This window comes from Eucyclogobius newberryi, unplaced genomic scaffold (genome assembly GCF_026437365.1).
Source record: "Eucyclogobius newberryi isolate DKJ021-1_F unplaced genomic scaffold, fEucNew1.0.hap1 SCAF_14, whole genome shotgun sequence".
Classification (NCBI taxonomy): domain Eukaryota; kingdom Metazoa; phylum Chordata; class Actinopteri; order Gobiiformes; family Gobiidae; genus Eucyclogobius; species Eucyclogobius newberryi.
This window is the reverse complement of record NW_027315768.1, coordinates 31,834,040-31,858,854: the sequence shown is the minus strand read 5'-3', so window position 1 is coordinate 31,858,854 and position 24,815 is coordinate 31,834,040. Positions and strand designations below refer to the sequence as shown.

At 41.6% G+C, this 24,815-nt stretch overlaps 1 protein-coding gene across 3 annotated transcripts in view; it reads right to left on the bottom strand.

Annotated features, from left to right (window-relative positions):
• The window catches only part of sema5ba (sema domain, seven thrombospondin repeats (type 1 and type 1-like), transmembrane domain (TM) and short cytoplasmic domain, (semaphorin) 5Ba), a 378,099-nt gene that overhangs the window by 277,024 nt on the left and 76,260 nt on the right, over positions 1 to 24,815 (bottom strand). For all 3 annotated transcript variants that reach the window (XM_072445266.1, XM_072445269.1, XM_072445267.1), the window contains exon 2: positions 20,426 to 20,485. The gene's annotated coding sequence lies outside the window, so the exon portion shown is untranslated. The remainder of the gene's footprint in view (positions 1 to 20,425; positions 20,486 to 24,815) is intronic.

Sequence of the window (24,815 nt, the reverse complement as noted above, 5' to 3'; positions counted from 1 at the left end):
TGCAGAAACCGCCACTTAGAATTCCCTGCGCGGCTTTGAAGACGATTTTATTATTACCTTTTCTTTCTTCTTTTGACGGCATTTTCAATACGAGCGCCGTCCCCGAAGCTTTGTAATGGAAATGGTGAAAATGAGCTGCTCCAAAAGGGTTAATCAGATCCATTGTGGAAACGGCCTGAAAAGAGCGAGTTGATTGAGTCCTGGGGCGAGGGGGAGGGGTTTCTGTGCCTTCAAAACAGGAAGTGATTTATTTTGACAGCGTGTTCATTGAGGTTTTAGACGCCCCCCCAAAAACGCAAAGTTTTTGTTGTGGGAAAAGCTCCGAGACATGAGAAAGTTCAAATTGAAAGAGCACAAAGCCGGGATGGTGTTGGAGGAATCGGAAATTGTACTGGTGCGACGGGAATGTTCGATAAATGTTGGTGAAAAGCCGTCAGGCGCCAGTAATATTAACCGTAGACAGATTTTTCAGGACACAATATGCAGAATATGATTGCTATATTGGTGCTAATATTGGTGTCGGTGCTGGATGTTTGCAAGAATTCATCTCGGCGATCCGACTAAAATTACCCTAAAAAAATGCAGAAATATCCTTTTATACACTTTAAAAATGTATGTTCTTTTTCCATTCTATTTTTTAATCAGCGCTTTTGGCAGCAATTTTATCACAACATACTAGATTTGTGCACATTTTGCCAGTCTTCAAAACAACATTGTCACCACGTTATAATCCAGGAAGGGATTTTTAAGGATCAGAGCAAGAGAATCTCGCAAACCACGACAAATGAAACAAATGTGAATGAAAGTACGATTTAATGTAGAAGAGCCACTATAAGACCAAACGACACAAGACAAAAGTGGTTAAACGGAACAGGTTTGTATAAATATCCAGGAATACTAACGTTAGCTTCGGGCTGAATGCTACTGCGATGCACCTCCTGTTGTATTTTTACATCTTCAGAACAATACGCCTATTTTTCTGACGTAACAAAACAAAAAAAACTTCCTTTAAGACTCAGTTGTGCTTAAAATGAAGATAAGTTTGTTATCTTCAAGTTTGGGAGCAAGACCACGCCCCTTTCACGCCCCTTCCTGCAGCTACACTATTTAACCATCCAAATCACACACACCGGTGTTCATGACTTCGTGCCCCTCCTTCCTATTCGCTTTTAATCAGTGTAATTCTTCTAATTTATCTCCTTGATGGGGGTATCGGGGCCCAGGAGCCCACAGTCCTCATCGCAAGAAGCCCCAAAACTGCATCCATTTCTGTACATTTGTGTTGTTTATGTTTCTCGCACGCCAATAAACACTTTGCATCGCAGCCGGGGTCGTGGTCCTTGCAAGTGAAATACACATAAATCGCAAGTTTTTTTTGTAGAGCACATTTCATACACGCAATGCATTCAAATCACAAAGAAATGACAGACCACATACAGAGCATTCCAGACACTCTTTCCCGTATTTATTTGACATTTCCAGCATGACATGTGTCTCCGGGATGGACACATCACTTTTAGATCGATTCTTTCCCATATCAGCACGCTATCTGCAAACTGCACACATATATATTTCAAGTAACTCTTTTAGATTCTTTCCAGAGACTCGTAAACCTCCATAACGTCTCGTCTGGGCGAGTTGTCGACTTCATCAAGCCTTTTAGCGATACTAGCAAACAACAACCACAGCAAAAATGTTGCTTATTACATTAAATTTACCAGAAATCCACAAGACAATCAATAAACAACAATATTGCACCATGACAACTACTTCTGATTACTGTTTGGATTGATTGTACAAAGCATTTCCCTCAAAAACAACAGCTCAGTGTCTCAGAAAATTAATTCCCGCATCTTGGTTTTCCCAACAACACCAATCCGATGATGTGATGCATTTTCAGTTTTCTTCACCCCCAAAAAAGAGAATGGCACTTTGATTCCCTCTCGTTTCAAAGTCTAATTTTCCTCCTGTCTGGGAAACAAGCAAACATAATTGTGCCTGTGTAATAGGCGCAAACAAGAGACACTTATTACACCACACAGCGCGGTCCGTTTCATCTCACGCTCTCAGACAAAGAGAGTGCAGCAGGAGCAGGAGAGGACTGTCCAAAAACACAGGTGCACGCTAGCACGCTAACACAAGAGTTTCACAAGAGCAAGAGCAACGCTGCACTGCATATCTATTTATTTATGTATTTATTATGAGTTTATTTGAACTGGGACAGTGCGCAATTATCAACGTTTTCTGTAAATGTGCCAGTGTTAGCTTTAGTTTAGCTGTCGTCCCAGGCGAGGTGTACGATGCCAGCGATACTCAAAAACATACATTTACAGTATATACAGTACAATTAGGATTAGAAGAAAAATATAAAAGATTACGAGTCTGTGTGAAAGAGATTACTGGGTAAAACATTTAGAGAAATATGCAAGAGCGCAGCAATACACAGCAATAACATGGGACAAGCATGACACTAGACGACTAACATGGGACAAGCATGACACTAGACGACTAACATGGGACAAGCATGACACTAGACGACTAACATGGGACAAGCATGACACTAGACGACTAACATGGGACAAGCATGACACTTGACGAATAGTGTCATGCTTGTCCCATGTTAGTCGTCTAGTGTCATGCTTGTCCCATGTTAGTCGTCTAGTGTCATGCTTGTCCCATGTTATTGTTGTGTATAGTGTATTGACACTAGACGAACAACATGGGACAAGCATGACACTAGACGAACAACATGGGACAAGCATGACACTAGACGGCTAACATGGGACAAGCATGACACTAGACGACTAACATGGGACAAGCATGACACTAGATGCAGACTCATTAGGCAGCAGCACAACAGCAGCATTTAAAGGTTGTGTGTGTATTAGCATTGCGTATGTGCGATGGTATAAAACTCTACTGCTCGTACTGAAAAAGCAGATTGACCAAAAGCACTTTTTTCCCGTGGGACGACTCGATTATTTGAGGAGCAGATCTGGCGGAAAGGTCGGAAAGTGGTGGTGGGGCCATATGTGTAGTTTAAACACCTTAAACCTAGAGATGTGACAGATCCTGCACCAAGCATGAACCAAATCTGTGGCCTCAAACAACCATTTCTTTCATACTTCGACAATTATTTTTCCATGTGTTGAAAAAATAAATCTTTTGCGCTGTAAAACGTCTGAATTTGGCTAAAAGAGTTCTAAAGAGTACAAGCTTTGCAGAAATGGCAGCGTAAAACGTCAGCTATTCATGCCAACGTGTTATAGCAGTTGAAATGGCTTAAATGAACTTCATACCAAAATATGTATCGTATTTTCCATTATATGTCGCTCCGGAGTATAAGTCGCACCAGCCAAAAAATGCATAATAGAGAATAAAAAAACATATATAAGTCGCACTTGAGTATAAGTCGCAAAAACGATGAAAAAAGGTGCAATTTATAGTCTGGAAAATACAGGATTAGCCTAAACTCTGGGTTATTGATCGCTTAGTGGGCAGTGTAGCGGCCCATTGAGCTGGTCGCCCAACACACGTGCTTCAGTTCAACACCTAAAGCAAAAGGCCTTCGTTTTAAGTAGCAGCAGCTTTACACGAGGCTGAGATCTCACGCCGGCCCTTGACATCCGAGGTGAAACAAGACACGCCAACGCACATCCCACGGAAACAACAATCGCCCTCATTCCCCTTAAGTTAGTTAGTTACCATTAAAACCTTGTCATCAGAGTCTGACGAAGGGATTTCCCCAGACAAGAGTAGAGGAAGCAGGCGATTCTTCCTTGAGTGTACACGGCGGCCACGTCCGAAAGCTATTTATATGTAAAGGCAGGACTTCCCTTCCCGATACGGGCAGCCGTTCGGAGCGCTCAGAGGAGGACAGCTAATCATTAGGGCCAGTTAGCCTCAATGATGTGCTGGGCCCAGAGCCGGTGATAAAGAACCAAAGGGCCCGTGGCTGAGGGCTTAACGACGCGGAGATGGGAGCACGATTTACGGGCCCGACGCCGCGACTCGGCCCCTGGACAAAAGCCCGGCGCTCTCCCAGTTCATCGTCCGCAGAGAGGGGCGGAGGCTGCATAAAGTCGGGGGCACAATGGGCGAATGATTGAGTCGAGTATGAGCAACACTGGCGGGACGGACGAGTAAAACAAAAGGGATGAGGTAAAGCTCCAGGTTGATGAAGAAGACAAAAGCTAACAACCATTAGCAACTGTGGGAATTGTCTAAACGATCAATTAGTTTGGATTAGATTAAATTGGACGATCATTTTCAGGGATGTATAAGTAGTTGGAATGTGTCGTATCGAGGGGTGCTTTGGAAAGACCTGGCACGATCGTTTACCGTCCGTTATCGCTTCGCCTGGAATGTTCCACCGTATGACATCGAGCGTATCTCCATGGAGACAGACATGTGACAGACGCTTCACCTGTTCAGTCACATTTACACTTGTAAGAGCCGATCCGTTTAATCCATGAAGCTGAGGAGAAGGGATCGATAAAGAATAACCTACAATACCAGGACTAGACCAGGACTAGACCAGGACTAGACCAGGACTATACCAGGACTATACCAGGACTAGACCAGGACTAGACCAGGACTAGACCAGGACTAGACCAGGACTAGACCAGGACTAGACCAGGACTAGACCAGGACTATACCAGGATTAGACCAGGATTTATACCAGGACTAGACCAGGACTAGACCAGGACTAGACCAGGACTAGACCAGGACTATACCAGGACTATACCAGGACTAGACCAGGACTAGACCAGGACTAGACCAGGACTATACCAGGATTAGACCAGGATTTATACCAGGACTAGACCAGGACTAGACCAGGACTAGACCAGGACTATACCAGGACTAGACCAGGACTAGACCAGGATTAGACCAGGACTAGACCAGGACTAGACCAGGACTAGACCAGGACTAGACCAGGATTAGACCAGGACTAAACCAGGACTAGACCAGGACTAGACCAGGACTAGACCAGGACTAGACCAGGACTAGACCAGGACTAAACCAGGACTAGACCAGGACTAGACCAGGACTAAACCAGGACTAGACCAGGACTAGACCAGGACTAAACCAGGACTAGACCAGGACTAGACCAGGACTAGACCAGCACTAGACCAGCACTAGACCAGGACTAGACCAGGACTAAACCAGGACTAGTCCAGGACTAGACCAGGACTAGACCAGGACTAGACCAGGACTAGACCAGCACTAGACCAGGACTAAACCAGGACTAGACCAGGACTAGACCAGGACTAAACCAGGACTAGACCAGGACTAGACCTGCAATAGACCAGGACTAGACCAGGACTAGACCAGGACTAGACCAGCACTAGACCAGGACTAAACCAGGACTAGACCAGGACTAGACCAGGACTAAACCAGGACTAGACCAGGACTAGACCAGGACTAGACCAGGACTAGACCAGGACTAAACCAGGACTAGACCAGGACTAGACCTGCAATAGACCAGGACTAGACCAGGACTAGACCAGGACTAGACCAGGACTAGACCAGGACTAGAAAAGGACTAAACCAGGACTAGACCAGGACTAAACCAGGACTAGACCAGGACTAAACCAGGACTAGACCAGGACTAAACCAGGACTAGACCAGGACTAGACCAGGACTAAACCAGGACTAGACCAGGACTAAACCAGGACTAGACCAGGACTAAACCAGGACTAGACCAGGACTAAACCAGGACTGGAAAAGGGCCCACATCACGACTAAAATGGTCTTAATTCAGAACCAAATCTCGACAAGCGTGACCAGAGCGTCCTCTATAACTCTACTGCGCAGCACATCGATGGAAACCCTTCGATGTTGCGTTGCCGTCTGGGATTCTTCTCGTCTCAGCGTGAACTTGAAAGAGTTTCGAGATGTGCGGCTTGTTTTGCAACTTCTGACCACGATCCCAAAAGAAGCATTTACGCTCCAAAATCTCGTATACAGAAAGCTCTGGAGGGAACGCCGATCAACAGCTACGAACGATCAATCCACTCGCGGCGGTGCCACTCCCACCTCACTCCGGCCGACCACCAGAGTTCATCGTCATGACAACAATCGCACCTTAAGACAGATCTGCCCAGTCGAACGTTCTGGATCCATTTGCAAAACAGAAATGGTACAAAACGTATCGTCATCGCTTCTTCGGAATCAAGAGCAGACAGAGGATTCGTATGCAGTACTTTACCGATCAATCAACCAGAACAACAGCAGCAACTACTACTACAGGTAATACAGGTACTACAGATACTACAGGTACTACAGGTAGTACAGATACAACAAATACTACAGATACAACAGATACTACAGATACTACAGATACTACAGATACTACAGATACTACAGATACAACAGATACTACAGGTACTACAGATACTACAGATACAACAGATACAACAGATACAACAGATACTACAGATACTACAGATACTACAGATACAACAGATACTACAGATACTACAGATACTACAGATACAACAGATACTTCAGATACTACATATACTACAGATACTACAGATACTACAGATACTACAGATACTACAGATACAACAGATACAACAGATACTACAGATACAACAGATACTACAGGTACTACAGATACTACAGATACAACAGATACAACAGATACAACAGATACTACAGATACTACAGATACTACAGATACTACAGGTACTACAGGTACTACAGATACAACAAATACTACAGATACAACAGATACTACAGATACTACAGATACTACAGATACTACAGATACTACAGATACTACAGATACTACAGATACAACAGATACTTCAGATACTACATATACTACAGATACTACAGATACTACAGATACTACAGATTCTACAGATACAACAGATACAACAGATACAACAGATACTACAGATACTACAGATACAACAGATACAACAGATACAACAGATACTACAGATACTACAGATACTACAGGTACTACAGGTACTACAGATACTACAGGTACTACAGGTACTACAGATACAACAAATACTACAGATACAACAGATACAACAGATACAACAGATACTACATATACTACAGATACAACAGATACAACAGATACAACAGATACAACAGATACTACAGATACTACAGGTACTACAGGTACTACAGGTACTACAGATACTACAGATACTACAGATACTACAGGTACTACAGATACAACAGATACAACAGATACAACAGATACTACAGATACTACAGATACTACAGGTACTACAGGTACTACAGGTACTACAGGTACTACAGATACTACAGGTACTACAGGTACTACAGATACAACAAATACTACAGATACAACAAATACTACAGATACAACAGATACAACAGATACAACAGATACAACAGGTACTACAGGTACTACAGATACTACAGGTACTACAGGTACTACAGATACAACAAATACTACAGATACAACAGATACAACAGATACAACAGATACTACATATACTACAGATACAACAGATACAACAGATACTACAGATACTACAGGTACTACAGGTACTACAGGTACTACAGATACTACAGATACTACAGGTACTACAGGTACTACAGATACAACAGATACAACAGATACAACAGATACTACAGATACTACAGATACTACAGGTACTACAGGTACTACAGGTACTACAGGTACTACAGATACTACAGGTACTACAGGTAATACAGATACAACAAATACTACAGATACAACAAATACTACAGATACAACAGATACAACAGATACAACAGATACAACAGATACTACAGATACTACAGATACTACAGGTACTACAGGTACTACAGATACTACAGGTACTACAGGTACTACAGATACAACAAATACTACAGATACAACAGATACTACAGATACTACAGATACTACAGATACTACAGATACTTCCGATACTACATATACTACAGATACTACAGGTACTACAGGTACTACAGATACAACAAATACTACAGATACAACAGATACAACAGATACTACAGATACTGCAGATACTACAGGTACTACAGATACAACAGATACAACAGATACAACAGATACTACAGATACTACAGATACTACAGATACTACAGGTACTACAGGTACTACAGATACTACAGGTACTACAGGTACTACAGATACAACAAATACTACAGATACAACAGATACAACAGATACAACAGATACTACAGATACTACAGATACTACAGATACTTCAGATACTACATATACTACAGATACAACAGATACTACAGATACTACAGATACTATAGATACAACAAATACTACAGATACTGCAGATACTACAGATACAACAAATACTACATATACAACAGATACTACAGATACTACAGATACAACAAATACTACAGATACTGCAGATACTACAGATACAACAGATACAACAGATACAACAGATACTACAGATACTACAGATACTACAGATACTACAGGTACTACAGATACTACAGATACTACAGATACTACAGATACTACAGATACTACAGATACTTCAGATACTACAGATACTACAGATACAACAGATACAACAGATACTACAGATACTACAGATACTACAGATACTTCAGATACTACATATACTACAGATACTACAGATACTACAGATACTTCAGATACTACATATACTACAGATACTACAGATACAACAGATACTTCAGATACTACAGATACTGCAGATACTGCTACAACTGCCACAATAGACAGTTTCCACCTGCCGTTCTCCTTCGTAGCGCTGAGTCCTGATCGCTCTTTTCCCCGGCCTGCGATTCCCACAGAAACGTATCAAACGGACAGTAAACTTCACCAAAGCTCGCTGTAAGTACTTCTCTGAAATGCTCTTAGATGCTGAGAGGCTCCCGCAACATCCGCAAACCCTCCGCTTTACAAAACACGTCAATCATTCGCTGGCAGATCAAGAGCGCGGTGCAAATCTGGGTTGTTGTCGAGCCGTTGCCGTGTTATCGTGAGGAAAACAAGAGCTGCGGCGGTAAGTGAAAGGTACGGGATATATTTAGTGTAAAACGGTGCGATGTACAGTCAAAAAGAGCCAAAACGAAAAGCGTCGGTAAGTTCAGTTCAAAAGAAAAAAAGTCTAGTTTTTATCAAACTTCTGACTTTGAGTGTGGAGAATTTGAATGTTTTTTACTTGCAAATAACAAATTGGCAAAAAATAAGGTATAGTTTGTGCCTTTTTCACATCTGGAAAAGGGAATACATAGAAAATGAGCTAAATGTGTAAAAGTTGGCACATTTACATTGTTTGATTCATGTTCAAAGTCTTTTCAAACTATTGAAAATCAGGGAGACGCATTTTCATTTGCAGCAGTAATAATAGCAGTAATATTTGTGACTCTTTCAGTGAGAATAACAGCGGCAGTAATAATAACAGTAATATTTGTGACTCTTTCAGTGAGAATAACAGCGGTTAATGAGCAGCGGTGCCGGTTTAACTAGCTCCACACTTGATGGACAGCCAGGACTCAAAGGCAGTGTCCAGGTCAATCCATCTTTTCTCCCTGGCTCAGAAAGTGCACCTGCTCCTCACAAGAGAAAGAGAAGAGAGCCAGAAAACAACAAAACAGCAACCATTAATCCTGTCTGACGAAGAGGGAAGAATGGGAAGCCTTTGTTTAGACACTGATCAGCCCCAAAGATCATTCATTACCAAAGATTACACTTAATTTACCTATTATCACAGATTAGACGGGGAAAAAATAATCACTACTCGTTTTCTTGTATCTATCCATCACAGTTTTCTGGACATAAACAATATTGTGAGTTGATTAAATAAAATAGCAATCGAATATTTGTTATCTGGACTCCAAATCGTGTCATGTGACTGTTTTATGGATCAGACAAAGTCAAAATGAAACAGGAAACACACACGTTTATTGATTTTGATTAAAAAAATGATTATGTCTGTAAATATTCTCATTCAGGTCGGGTTCAAGCAGCGTCGCCAAACCACAAATTAATGAATAGAAAGGATAATTGCTGGAGTAATCGTTATAATATAATGATTTGTTGCTGCTCTAACAATATAGACTTTTAATTCTTGCCATTTACGTCCCAAAAACTGTCAAATCTCTTCTAAACTGTGGATCTCTTGATTAAAAAGATGATCACGGCCGTTTGGAAATGACTGAATCGTGATTAAAATGAAATGAATTGTACAGCTCTGTTAGAAAAATAACAGGAGGCGGATACAACATTGGCATTTATGAAACACATAAAAGTGATCATAATAAGTACATAAGGGAGGGACATCTGTCTGCAATGTATTTTTGTATGTTGTTAAATGCAAATGTTAAGCACAAGTGGAAAAATGGTCCGAAAACATGAGATTGCTCTTCTTTTTGCTCCTTTTTTTACTTAACTGTAAATCACTGATGATCCACTTTATTTCTAAAGCACATTGAACAAACAAAAGCTGTTTCCAAAGTGCTGCACAAAGTGAAATGAAACTACTCCAGACAAACTGTAGGACAAAAAATTACAGAATAAAAAACGTTAAAAAAGAGAGAAGAGTGAAATAATAAATACATTTTTAAAGATGTAATAATATAAAAAATGTAATAAAAAATGAAACAAATCAAAATAAAAGAGAGCAGCGGACCATACAGCTCACGCAGTGTCAAAAGTGTGTATTTTTGACATTATTTGGTGTATTTACCTGTCGCAAATACAAATTATTGTTTTACACCAATCAAGCTGCTATTTGGGACACTCACTCCATCCATTGTATGCATAATTTACACACAATTGACTCTCTAAACATGAATTCAACAAAATAATGGTGCTCTCACATATTTGTATTCATCAAATTTAAAAACATTGTGACATTAGATGGTAATTTCCTTATGTGAACATACTGTCCCCCTAGATGTTTATGTCTTGCCATAGAGCGGGAGCTTCAAAACTATGTATTTTTAAACGTTACAAATTAAATACATAATAAATTGAAGGGCACACACTTGGTATAGAAGGTATAGAAATGCTTATTTGTTTGGTAGCGATATGTTTTTTAGTCAAAATAAGTAGCAAAACGCAATTTGAACAAGATTTTCAGATGCTTTTCTAAACAAATGTGAGAAATAGTAGTAAAAGTAGAAGAAATAGTAGTAGAAAATACTTAAGATTAAGACCATTCCGCGTAGGGATGTCACGATATATAACATTTAATGAGAAAAAACATCACGATTACTGCGATCATGACCAAACAACAGAGATATCTTCAATTTTCTCTATTTCTCATTGTCAAACACATTCATATTCCTCACATTTGTGGCCAGCTTTACGAAATCAAACCATCCAACTGAAAAAAAGTGACAAAAACGTACGGCATTTTACATTTAGATGGATTTTTTGGACTAAAGATTGAAACAAAATACATAGTTTTCCTTTTGAAATGGTCACAATTCATTATTTTCTAGCTCTTACGGCTCAAAGTCAAAGTAGTACGTTTCTATTGTGTTACATTATGCACCTACTGTCCTTTTCTGTGTTTTAATCTCGCGCGAGTCTGCTGCCGGCGCTCTCCTCGGCTGAACACCATCTCAAACACATCAGGATAGACTCAACTGCCACATTAGCCACACTGGGGCCAATTTGCGGCGGTGAGTGACAGCGCGATCGCCCACTGCAGCTTCCAAAGCGCCGCATCGTCTTTGTGCGAGAGACTTCCAGTACGAGCCAACGCATCAATACTTTACAGCAGCCGGAGTCCAGAGTTCTGTCCACGTCCATGTGTGATTTATAATGACATTTTAGATGTGGCGAGCGGGGACGGGACGCCGGACTATCGTTTTTATCCTGATAAAAAGGGGAGGACTATAACCGTTCGTTGTACGTTTTGTCAAAGATAATCGCCATTTACAAAAAGAGTCTGAAAAAAACTATTGATCCATGATGTTTTCCTTGATTTTAAAGCAAAGTACAATTATATAGTAGTTATTTAAACGTATTGAAAACATAAATATTGGTATCCTTTTCTCTTTTTTTGTTAAAGGTCAGCAATTTTAATCACTATCGCAATTATTTTGTTAATGTGACATACAATTTGGATACTGTCCCACTTTAAAGTACAGTTTCTACTCAAGTACTCAAGTAGTAAAGTAGTGGTCCAAGAAGTAAATGAAGGATTTGGATCTATTTTAGGATTTATAATTTATTCAAAGGACAAAACATAAAATGAGGCATAAAAATCTGGTATTATTAAATATTTTTTAAATGTGTGTATTTATACCAAATCCTAGAAGTAGTGCAAGAAAATTATATATTTTTTAACAACTTATTGTCAACACACTGTCTTGATCATGTCAGAAGCTGGAGGATTAGCCCTGCACTGAGCACATTTAAGCACGTTTTAGCTTCAGGGGAAAACCAGAGTGCCCAAAAGAAACTACTTACTACTTACTACAGTTATACTTCACGGGAATGGCAAGTGTCATCACCAACTGGCTTCACACTGTGCGATTTTCGATTACGAGCGTGCCGTCTGAACCGCTCACGGCACACACGGAAATCAGAGACGCTTTAGTGCCAACGTTAACAGCTCCAATGGTTTTCAAAAGAGTTTCTATGGTGATTTTTGAGTGTAAACGCTCTGAACACGCACATGTCCTCATTATTCGTTATTTTCACTCTGACAACCTCAAGAGGGCGCTCTAGGCTCTAAGCGACGCAGAAGAAGAATCTGCACTTCCTCTACCTCTGGAGTTTGTGGCGTTGTTTAGAAGTGACACAGAGGAAGAAGAATTCAATGGATTTAGTGATTTGGGGTAAAACTGATGCTTTGGTAAACTTGTTAGCATGTTCTTTATGCTATAGTTATCTGAATAACTGTTCATATGTTACGTTAACATACCAGACACTTACCACAGTTCTGTCTGTGCCTCATGTAGCTGAAGGTGTTAGCGTTAGCATACGTCATGTAGCTGAAGGTGTTAGCGTTAGCATACGTCATGTAGATGAAGGTGTTAGCGTTAGCATACGTCATGTAGATGAAGGTGTTAGCGTTAGCATACGTACACCTGTTCACCATGTTCTCTCATCTGTTATATCTAATACATTTCCCCCAAAAATGTGACTTATACTCCAGTGCGACTTGTATATGTTTGTTCTTCTCTATTTTGCATATTTTTGGGCTGGTGCGACTTATATTATTATGTTTTATGTTGCACTGAATCATCAAAACAAGTTCCTATGTTGTATTATTGTGAATTTTGTTCATTGACAATGGCAATAAACCCCTTTCTGATTCTGATTCTGATTCTGAGATTGACTGTGATGCGGCAGGACCAAAAGGATGTGCACTTTTGTCCTGAGGGCTGTTACTTCCTCTTGACAAGCTGCACTGACACTTCGTATTCAACTTCTAATGTCATTAAAAGTCTGAAAAATAAAACTTCTGTTGTTCTAATCAACGTTATCAACCTGTGGCCATTTGTCCTTGTCCGAGTCGCCAGGGAAACCGAACCTTCCCATTGTTGACGCTGATGCGGGATGTCGGATGTCGACGAGGGGCCGGTTCATCTCGGGCTAGTCTGTTAGCATGCTAATTAGCGTGCCACACAAACTGAAGGGGGTAATTAGCCGTACGTCCGCTGCTAGCAAACTGAAACGGTTAATGCGCAGTGACACGGGGTCCTTCTGAGGCTCCCGACACGCATCCAGAGACACTCATCACCCACACAAAGCCCCGGCGCGGGATCCATGCCAAGGAGTGACGCCATCCGCTGGCACGGTTTAACGGAAATGCCACCGGGAACAGAGAGAAGCGGCGACAATAGTACTCGAGTATCATTACTTCAACGCAATCGTTCAAGTGGAGGAAGCGATTACGACAATGAGGCAGTGATGTGAGGCAAACTGAGAGGTAAAAAGGTCTAAACACGGAAGACATTATTAAGCTTTTTCATTTTGTTCTTAAGTTGATAACGTTACTTGCTAATTTTACTTACATCCACAAAATGGCACTATTTAAAAATATTCTCTCACTTTAGCAATTGAAATAATTTATATTACATAACAGTTTATTTTAAAAGTATTTTTTTCAGATAACTTTTTTTTTTGGACCAACATATTCAAATATTATTAGAATGGAAAAAGATAATATGAAATTTTAAATAGGGTTAACAATGTATTTTTTCATTTCATTTCATTTCATTTCATTTATTTCATTTATTTTATCTATTTTATTTATTTCATTTATTTTATCTTATTTTATTTATTTTATAGTTAAAAATAGACATAGACATAAACATTAAGAACAAATTCTTATTTACAATGTTTGCTTGGGAAAATATGATTATATAATTAAGTACAAGACATAGGTTGAAATTAAATTTGTGACATCATAAAAAACGAAATATCCCACATTTTAACTTCCACACGGTGAATTGTCTGATATCAACAAGTGTCTCGTGGGAAAAATAACTGAACATTATCGTCCAAAAAACGTAAAAATAACATTTCAATAAAGAGAGAACAAACGTTAAAACAACACTAGGAAGTATGTTTACTTTCCCCTCAAATGTTACTGCAGTAAAAGTAAAGCCCCCCCTCCCCCCACATGTGAAGTGAATGGCCGCTCTGTGGTGAGGGCCAAATATCTGCCACTGCCTTCTGTCTTTGTACGAGCTTCAATGGGACGTCCCGGCCACGTTTCCAATGCTCGCTAATGTACCATGGCCGTGTCACAAAAGCGAGCCTGCTCATTCGCCAACGAGGACGCTCCGGTTCGGTCCATTCGGCCGCGAAAAGAGAGTCCTGCGCCATCCCGGGGAAGAGCCCTGCGCCGTCCCGGGGAAGAGTCCTGCGCCGTCCCGGGGAAGAGTCGAAGAGTCCTGCGCCGTCCCGGGGTAGAGTCGAAGAGTCCTGCGCCGTCCCGGGGAAGAGTCGAAGAGTCCTGCGCCGTCCCAGGGTAGAGTCCTGCGCCGTCCCTGGGAAGAGTCCTGCGCCGTCCCGGGGTAGAGTCGAAGAGTCCTGCGCCGTCCCGGGGAAGAGTCCTGCGCCGTCCCGGGGTAGAGTCCTGCGCCGTCCCGGGGAAGAGTCCTGCGCCGTCCCGGGGAAGAGTCGAAGAGTCCTGCGCCGTCCCGGGGTAGAGTCCTGCGCCGTCCCGGGGTAGAGTCGAAGAGTCCTGCGCCGTCCCAGGGAAGAGTCGAAGAGTCCTGCGCCGTCCTGGGGTAGAGTCGAAGAGTCCTGCGCCGTCCCGGGGAAGAGTCCTGCGCCGTCCCGGGGTAGAGTCCTGCGCCGTCCCGGGGTAGAGTCGAAGAGTCCTGCGCCGTCCCAGGGAAGAGTCGAAGAGTCCTGCGCCGTCCTGGGGTAGAGTCGAAGAGTCCTGCGCCGTCCCGGGGTAGAGTCGAAGAGTCCTGCGCCGTCCCGGGGAAGAGTCCTGCGTCGTCCCGGGGAAGAGTCCTGCGCCGTCCCGGGGTAGAGTCCTGCGCCGTCCCAGGGGAAGAGTCCTGCGCCGTCCCGGGGAAGAGTCCTGCGCCGTCCCGGGGAAGAGTCCTGCGCCGTCCCAGGGTAGAGTCCTGCGCCGTCCCAGGGGAAGAGTCCTGCGCCGTCCCGGGGTAGAGTCCTGCGCCGTCCCACCCCCGTCACCCCCGTCTCTCAGTAAAACGAGGCGCCCAGGCCAGGCTGAAAAGAGGCTGTTTTCTTCCGGTTCTTTGTGTTGTTGAGGCGTGTAAACAGAAGCAGCAGGGACGGCACACACATACTCACTATCAAGGGTTATTTATAAAGTTTAAAAGCCCAGAGTGCAGTACAGCAAAGGGCAATAATATTTATATATACAAGCAATTAACTAATACAGATCAAGTTAGAATAAAACATAATGACTCAGGCTCAGTTTGTGTTTAAAAGGCAAGAGAGAAAAGGCGTTTTTTAACAAGGATTCTTAGTCTCTGCAGCTCAAACATGCAGAGACTGTTCCAGAGCCCGGGCCCCGCCACAGAGAACACTCGGGCCCCTCTGATTTTCAGCTTCAACCTGGGCACATCCAGGAGGAGCTGAGAGGAGGAGTCCAGAGGAGGAGCAGAGAGGAGGAGCTGAGAGGAGGAGCAGAGAGGAGGAGCTGAGAGGAGGAGCAGAGAGGAGGAGCTGAGAGGAGGAGCTGAGAGGAGGAGCACATGGAGGGACAATAACTCCCACAATTAACGGAGTTGGACCATTTAAAGACTTAAAAATCAAGAGCAACATTTTAAATGTGATTAAATGGAGACAGTGTCGTGGCTTCAGAAGGTTTAACACATTTAGATCATCTCGCTTGTGAGTTATCATTTATTGAGGATTTTTTGCATGCCACTCCCCCCTGCACATGCCACTCCCCCCTGCACATGCCACTCCCCCGTGCGCATGCCACTCCCCCGTGCGCATGCCACTCCCCCGTGCACATGCCACTCCCCCCTGCGCATGCCACTCCCCCCTGCGCATGCCACTCCCCCGTGCGCATGCCACTCCCCCGTGCACATGCCACTCCCCCCTGCACATGCCACTCCCCCCTGCACATGCCACTCCCCCGTGCGCATGCCACTCCCCCGTGCACATGCCACTCCCCCGTGCACATGCCACTCCCCCCTGCACATGCCACTCCCCCGTGCGCATGCCACTCCCCCGTGCGCATGCCACTCCCCCGTGCGCATGCCACTCCCCCGTGCACATGCCACTCCCCCCTGCACATGCCACTCCCCCGTGCGCATGCCACTCCCCCGTGCAGACTGATACAACACACACGTGCGTTTGTTTATCAGCGCGATGGATCGCATCATCTCTCGTCTCCCGTAGATTTTTGTCTCTTCTGAGCTCGAACTGTCTTTCTCAGTCTTCATTTTGCCCCGTACACTGAGGGAACTATATTATGATAGATCCATGCGCTTAGACACGAGGAAACACGCTGCTCTCCTGGGGACGAGCCGACGAGGCTGCAGGTGAGCAGTAGGTGCGTCCAATGATTGACATGTGATTGAACGACTCGGCTGTCCACGCCACCAGGAAATGAGACTCAGATTTGGGTCAAAAAATCCTCCATAATTCCTTTAAATAAACAGTTATTCACTTGATTAGTTTCTAACACCGCCATCCAGCATCGGTGCCAAGGACATACACAGGTTAAGGCTAGTGCAGCTCAGTGAGACTGAGATAATACAAAAGCCACAATACCGTATTTTCCGGACTATAAGTCATAATAATTCATAGTTTTGGCCGGGGTGCGACTTATACTTATACTTATATACTTATACTCCGGAGCAACTTATGTGATATTATTTGTTATTTTCACACTTGCAACTGCATTTCATACTCTAGTGCGACTTATACATGTTTTTTTCTTCTTTATTATGCATTTTTTTGCTTGTGCGACGTATAGTCCGGAAAATATGGTAATTGAATAATTAAAGGTCAATTACATGTGTTTTTCCCCGGTCACAAAACACAAACGGCGGTGTAAGTTTTCATTGCTTTACTTTACCACCGTCGCCCTCGGTTACAGTGACAGGAATCCTCCTCGTTACACAGAAGCTGCAGCTGCAGCTACAAAACCAGCTAATTACAACCAAACGGGCCAAAGGTTTAGAAAAGAAAAGTTTAATAAAAGAGTATTCAAAAAAAGGAAAATGAGGTTAAAGCGTCACAGCAAATTAAAACCAACAATGGAAATCCAGAGATGAATCTTAGTCAAGGACAAACCAAAAAACGTGTTCAAAGCGTCAGTTCTGAGACGCACAAAGCTATTTTGACACGATATAAACGATGTTCTTCTAATGCAGGTGAACGATACACGTAATGTCGTGGTGTATAACATAAATATTAAGATTAATCTGAATAATCACACTGTAACGTGACATAAAACTTACTAATTTGAGTAAAAAGTATTTTTGCAAATTTTCTTAAAGATTAAAATTAAAATTAAATTAAAAAGCCCTTGTGGCAATAATTTAAGTCTATTTCATAATAAACCTGTGTGGTCACTAGAGATGTAATAATAAATAATAATAATAATAATAATAATAAAAATGATAATAATAATAATGATAATGATGATAATGTCGATAATATAATAATGGCGATAATATAATAATAATAATAATAATAATAATGGCGATAATATAATAATAATAATAATAATAATAATGGCGATAATATAATAAAAATATAATGATGATGATAATAATAATGATAAGAATTACAAAAATAATAATAGTGATGATAATAATAACAATAATAATGATAATAATAATGATAGTAAAATAAAAATAATAATCTTGACAAATTTAGAAGCAAATTTAAGTATTTGTAGTTCACATATATAACACACAAAAACATATTTATTTGGCCGTTTTTGTCACATTGTTTATTTTTGTTCAATTTTGCAAAGCCGCTCACAAACTTGAGGAGCAGTCACACGTCAGACCACGAGAACGAAAGAAAGATAAAAGATGTCACCAAGATGTCACCGTCGTTCAGTCGCAGTCTCGATAATCGCGAACAACCGCGAATCGTGATGTTTTTTTCTCACAATAATCGCGACGCCGACACTCGATATCGTCACGTCACGACTTGTGGCTCTTTTTGCGACAAAAAACCCGGCCTCTTTCGTGCCGTGAGCGGTTCTGATTGCGTTAAGTGCCTCCGGTGGCGCGGCGGTGTCATTACATCGAGCATGAATCGCTGCCGTCGCTCCGGGCAACGCCGTCAAAACCACCAAACAATGAATCCGTCATCGTGTAGCAAGAGTCTAACTAAACCGCACGCAATTTCCTGCTGTTTGAGATATTTTCAACGAGGATTATAATGTTAATAAATGAAAATACAGTGAGTAATACGTAATACAAGCTGCTAAAGATGAAGAAAATGTACGTGGATTTATCGTCTTTAAAATATTCTTATTCCTCCAAAGACATAATGGGAACAAGAACCAACAACTGTCAACTATAAAGAACACACACAGCTCCATGAATAAAAAAGGATTAGAGTCATTAGCCCAAACTCGGCGTGAATGTAACAAGAAGATCGCTCAGAGAAGTCGGTCAAAACGGACGAGTTTAAGCACTTTATTCTACACAATATTGAGAACGCCTTTTGTCTGAAATACAAACACAGCTAGAACCAAGTCGACGTGAACTTCAAGCAAAACCTGAAGGATTCACGTTGTTACAACTAACACACAGCTGCACGAGTGAAAACAAGAAGATCGCTCAGAGATGTTGGTAAAGACGGACGAGTTTAAGCACTTTATTCAACACAATAAATGCTTTTAACTGAAATTGTGTAACAGAAAAAACACATTTCAACAATATTCTTATTCTTATAAAAGTATATATTTGTTAGTTTACAAACAAGAATCAACAAATTGTCAATTATAAAGACATTAATCAAAATTTTCCGTGAATGTAACAAGAAGATTGCTCAGTTTTTGAGAACGCGCTATTGTTGATTTCTATTTCAATTATCTTTTTATTTATTTGTCAATTTTTTTCTTTTTTTTTTCTTCATAGTTAAAAAAAAGTAGAAAAAAACAAGACACAGAGAGCAAAAATCGCTATTTCTACAAGTTTCTTATTCCTATAAAACAAGTAAACTTACAATCAAGAACCAACAAATCATCAATTATAAAGAACACATCTTCATAAAAAGTATAATAATCATCAACCCAAATTTAGCGTGAATGTGACAAGAAGAAGACGAGAAGAAGACAAGAAGAAGACAAGAAGAAGATGAGAAGAAGACGAGAAGAAGACGAGAAGAAGACGAGAAGAAGACAAGAAGAAGACGAGAAGACAAGAAGCTCAGAGAAGTTGGCAAAGAGTTTAAGCACTTTATCCTACAAAGATAAACACATTTCCACAATATTCTTAATCTTATAAATGTATGAATTTTCTATCTAACAAACAAGAATCAACAAAGTGTCAATTATCAACACATCGATCTAAATTTGCCATGAATCTAACAAGAAGATCGCTCAGTTTTTTGCCAAGAACCGACCGATCGTCAATCAGACAGAAGTTGACCTGAACTTCAAGCAAAACCTGAAGGATTCACGCCGTTTCTCCTGCACAAGTTCACAACTAACACACAGCTGCACGAGTGAAAAGAACAAACAGGATTACAACCATCAGCCCACATTAGAAACAAGAAGAAGATCGCTCCGGAGAAGCGTTTGAAAGCCAAAACGGACGGGCAAAAGTGTGTGACGGACGGAGGGGAAACCGCTGTCACAAAACAATCCAATTCCAGCTCGAAAACTCGCCGCGTTTGAACAGAGGAGGAAGTCGAACACTCACCCGGCAACGGTCGCCGGCCACATCCCAGAAAAAACGCAGAATTTTGGCCGAAATACAATCCAGAAAAGTTTTTAAAAAGCGCGGCGGTACGAGCGGTCGCAGCAGTACTCACCGGCTTAGCATCACTGGCGTATGCGGCCCTGGCTCTGCAGTGGGGGTCTTCTTTTCAAACCTACAACAGAGAGAAAAGAGGGAGTGAGCGGCGGGTGAGGGGAGGAGGGTCTCTCTTCTTTTTTCTTTTTTTTTTGTTGAGGAGGGCGACAAAAGAGCGGCCGTGTCTCGTAAACAAACCGCCAAAGTTTTCAATGGGGGACGACGGGGGCCGGGGAGAGAGGGCGGAGCTTTCGGGTGAGGGGGAGGAGGAAGGGGGACCCCCGACTCTGGCTTTTACACCCGAAGGTCCCCGGCGACGGAGGCGGGAGGGAACGGAAAGCGAAGGAACGTGATCGAATCGAACGCATTTCTGTTAAAATGTCGACCGTACCGTATTTTCCGGAGTATAAGTCGCACCAGCCAAAAAATGCATAATAGAGAAGAAAAAAACACATATAAGTCGCACTGGAGTATAAGTATAAGTATAAGTTGCTCCCCGGCAAAAAACTATGAAAAAAGGTGCGACTTATACTCCGGAAAATACGGTATTTCAGTTTTGGCTTGAAAATGACACGATTTAAACACAAAAGCGCTACATTTTCGGTCCTGTTTACTACTTTTGACCTTGTTTAAGTTACTGCGCTCGTCTCCGGGGCAACGCTTACGTACAGACGATCTTTACTGCCACAAAAAAGACAGATTAGATTGTTTTGAACACCCCAATCCTCTCTTTGTGAAGTTAAAAGTGATAAATGTGTGGTATTGTGGAACGTCAAACACTGCGATACGTGTTTAAAGTCAGACAATCACTGAGGATAAATATAACTTATGAGACAACTTGAAAGACATCGAACGACACTAAAACAAATGCACAACAATTCAACTTTATAGAACATAATGTTGGACATGTATGTAAGAAAGTGTTAGATCTTGAAGTAGTATAAATATAAGTATAAGTCGCACCCCGGCCAAAACTATGAAAAAAGGTGCAAAAATACGGGTAAATGAAATGTGAATGCTTGAAATGTTGAATCTATGATGTAACGCTGCATTATTTAGGGAGAATAAATCAAAATGCAGGAACGTTTAGCATTGCAACGCGTTCAGTAAAGTGACGTTAACGTTTGAGAGAAAACTGAAATACTGAAAAACAAATTCCATGCATTTCAGAACATGTTTGTAGAGGACTAAACGACAAGTACGACAAAGACAGGACATCTCGTTCTTTGCTGAGGACACACACACTTTTACCTAAATAATTGTAGCTTTTTTAATATTATCATTCAATTTCAATCTACTCTGCAGCCCTAAATCATAGTACAAGAAACAGAAGCAGGTTTAGCCGTAGACGCTTTAAAATTAAGCAAAATAAACACATAAATCACTCAGTTTAGTCAAGGATTTTAAAAGAAGTCATCTACAGAGTGGCACTTTCCTCAATTAAAATCTTTTTTTGACTATAAATGACACAAAAGTATATTCTTGCACCGTGCAGGATTCATCTGTGTTGGATTCCTGTGTGGCGCGGGGGCCGTTTAAGAACAAAATAATTGGCGCACAAAGTAAGAAGCAGTGGGTGGGTGTCTGGGGGTCGGTGAAACAAAAGGATTTTCTGACTCTAAATACGACTTCGAGTGGGTAAATGAGAAGGGAAAACACAATACGTCTCATTCAATAGCAATGCAGATGTTGTATGGACCTGTTCCAACTATGTTCCCTCGTCACAAATACACCTGGAGTAGCATTTAGCTTCATTCACGCTAGTTTGATAAATCCTGGTTGGAAATTCCTCTCCCTCCGAGCGTCAAAAACACTCCGTTCTGAATCTTTTTGATCTGTGACGTTTTCTCCATTTGTGAGAATCTTCTGCTATTGTTAACTCCGTAAATCGTCTCATAATCACGATCAGAACAACTGCATGCTGAGACCAGGAAGTGAAAACCGATCTGTGACGTTTTCTCCAATTGTGAGAATCTTCTGCTGTTTTTAACTCCGTAAATCGTCTCATAATCACGATCAGAACATCTGCGTGCTGAGACCAGGAAATGAGCACCGTGCTGCATTCTGTGAAGCGTTGAGTGTCGCCGCCATCTACTGGCCACAGAGGGAACTACACAGTAAGTCACGTGGGAAACAGCAGATACAAATGTCTTTAGTATATTAAATGAGATGTCAAACTAAAGATACTCAAGAGCATATTTAAAGGTCATAACAACACAAACGATGCATAATGTTTTGTTACAGTTTACACAAGGTACTCGTCGCTCATCGTTATTCTGCAGTAAATGTCATGAAATACTTGTACACAAACACCTGATCAGCCGTGAGCACCTCTCCAACCGCACGGCCCTCGCTCAGAGCCTTGAGCGAGTCGGCCGACGCCCAAAACGAGCCAATACTGAACGCGGCGGAAAACCAGTCGAAGGCCCGGGCTGTTCTCTCGTGTTACCGTGGAAACCAGACCCAACGATTTGTCCCAATTTGTCCGGATCAGAAACACCGGAGTGGGCACAGTTTGAGTGTTGATGGTGCTGAGGGTTTGGAACGTGGCGGTTTTAAAACTCTCGGTGATCGCGGGGCCTTTAAGATGATTTAAAGTTAAAAATAAATACATGGAGAAATAAATGGAATTAAAAAACAAGCATATGTAGTTGGCATGTACTTTTGTTTACTCCGTTTGAGTGTTTTATACTTTTTCCTCTGTTTGTCGCTGATTAAAAACTGCTAAAATGAACATTATGGACGGAACTGCATTCTACTGCCGACAAGACTTTTCAAACAATGGGTCGAAGAAAAGCCAAAAGTGTTTTGTAACTGTTGTTATGACGATGTTTGGAGTGACTTATGGTAAAAGTGCAAGGAAGACCCACGAGTCAGCAGATTTGTTGCTTTTACGGAGTCGTTTTGGATCCGTTTCATGATTTAAAATATCCTAAATATACAATAATCAGGTGGAATGAATAACAAATATACAGCAGAAAAAGCATTATATTTCTTCCTTTTTTAATAAAAATAAACTTCTTTTGTTTGTTATTGTTGTTTTATTTTCACGCTTGTAAATACCATATTTTCCGGACTATAAGTCGCACTTTTTTTCATAGTTTTGGCCCGGGGTGGGACTTATACTTATATTTATACTTATATACTTATACTCTGGAGCGACTTATATGTGATATTATTTGTTATTTTCACACTTGCAACCGCATTTCATACTCCAGTGCGACTTATATGTTTTTTTTCTTCTCTATTATGCATTTTTGGCTGGTGCGACTTATACTCCAGTGCGACTTATAGTCCAGAAAATACGGTATTTAAAAAAAATAATTTGAAAAAAAAACTAATTATTGCAAATAAATCAACTTTACTTGCAGTGCCTGAATAAAGCAGAAACAGTTTTTAACAAATTAAAAAGCAATTAAGGATTTCTGGATTAATCAATGTTTTTGATTGAACCTGATTTAAGAATCTTCAACTTGCCGATTACAATAACACAATTCCTCTTAAAACACTCAATTTAAAAAATATAACAATTCTGCATGAGAAATAATGTTGGGAAATGAAAGGGAAGGAGCAGCGAGAGTTTGATTGGTAAGTGTCTATGAATGTAAAAGTTCTAAAGTCTTTTTACGTACATTTTGTTCAGAGAAGTGCAGTTTGATACAGAGTTTGCACAGCTCCCTGGACGACTCCGGAAAAGGGATTTCACGAGGAGCTAAGCCCGGATTTGAGCTCCGAGCAGCGGGAAGCAATGAGTCAAACAAAAGCACTCCATAATCTGTAACGTCACAGAGGATCAGACTGACAACGAGTGAAGAGAAGAGTATCCTGTATCTGTCCTGCCTCGCCTCTGCACGGATCTGACCTGTAACTCTGCCTGAACACGCTGCACAACATCCTGTATCTGTCCTGCCTCGCCTCTGCACGGATCTGACCTGTAACTCTGCCTGAACACGCTGCACAACATCCTGTATCTGTCCTTCCTCGCCTCTGCACGGATCTGACCTGTAACTCTGCCTGAACACGCTGCACAACATCCTGTATCTGTCCTGCCTCGCCTCTGCACGGATCTGACTCAGACCTGAGTTAGACCTCAACTCAACTTTATTCATGGAACATTTTACAAACACATTCGACCAAAGTGATGTGCACGAGCTCAACAGGATTAACAGACAAGGAGAAAAAGAAATTGTCTTTCACAGTAAACCTGGTTTAGACCTGGTTTAGACCTGGTTCTGACCTGGTTTAGACCTGGTTTAGACCTGGTTCTGACCTGGTCCTGACCTGGTTCTAACCTGGTTCTGACCTGGTTTAGACCTGGTTCAGACCTGGTTCTGACCTGGTTCTGACCTAGTTTAGACCTGGTTTTGACCTGGTTCTGACCTAGTTTAGACCTGGTTCTGACCTGGTTT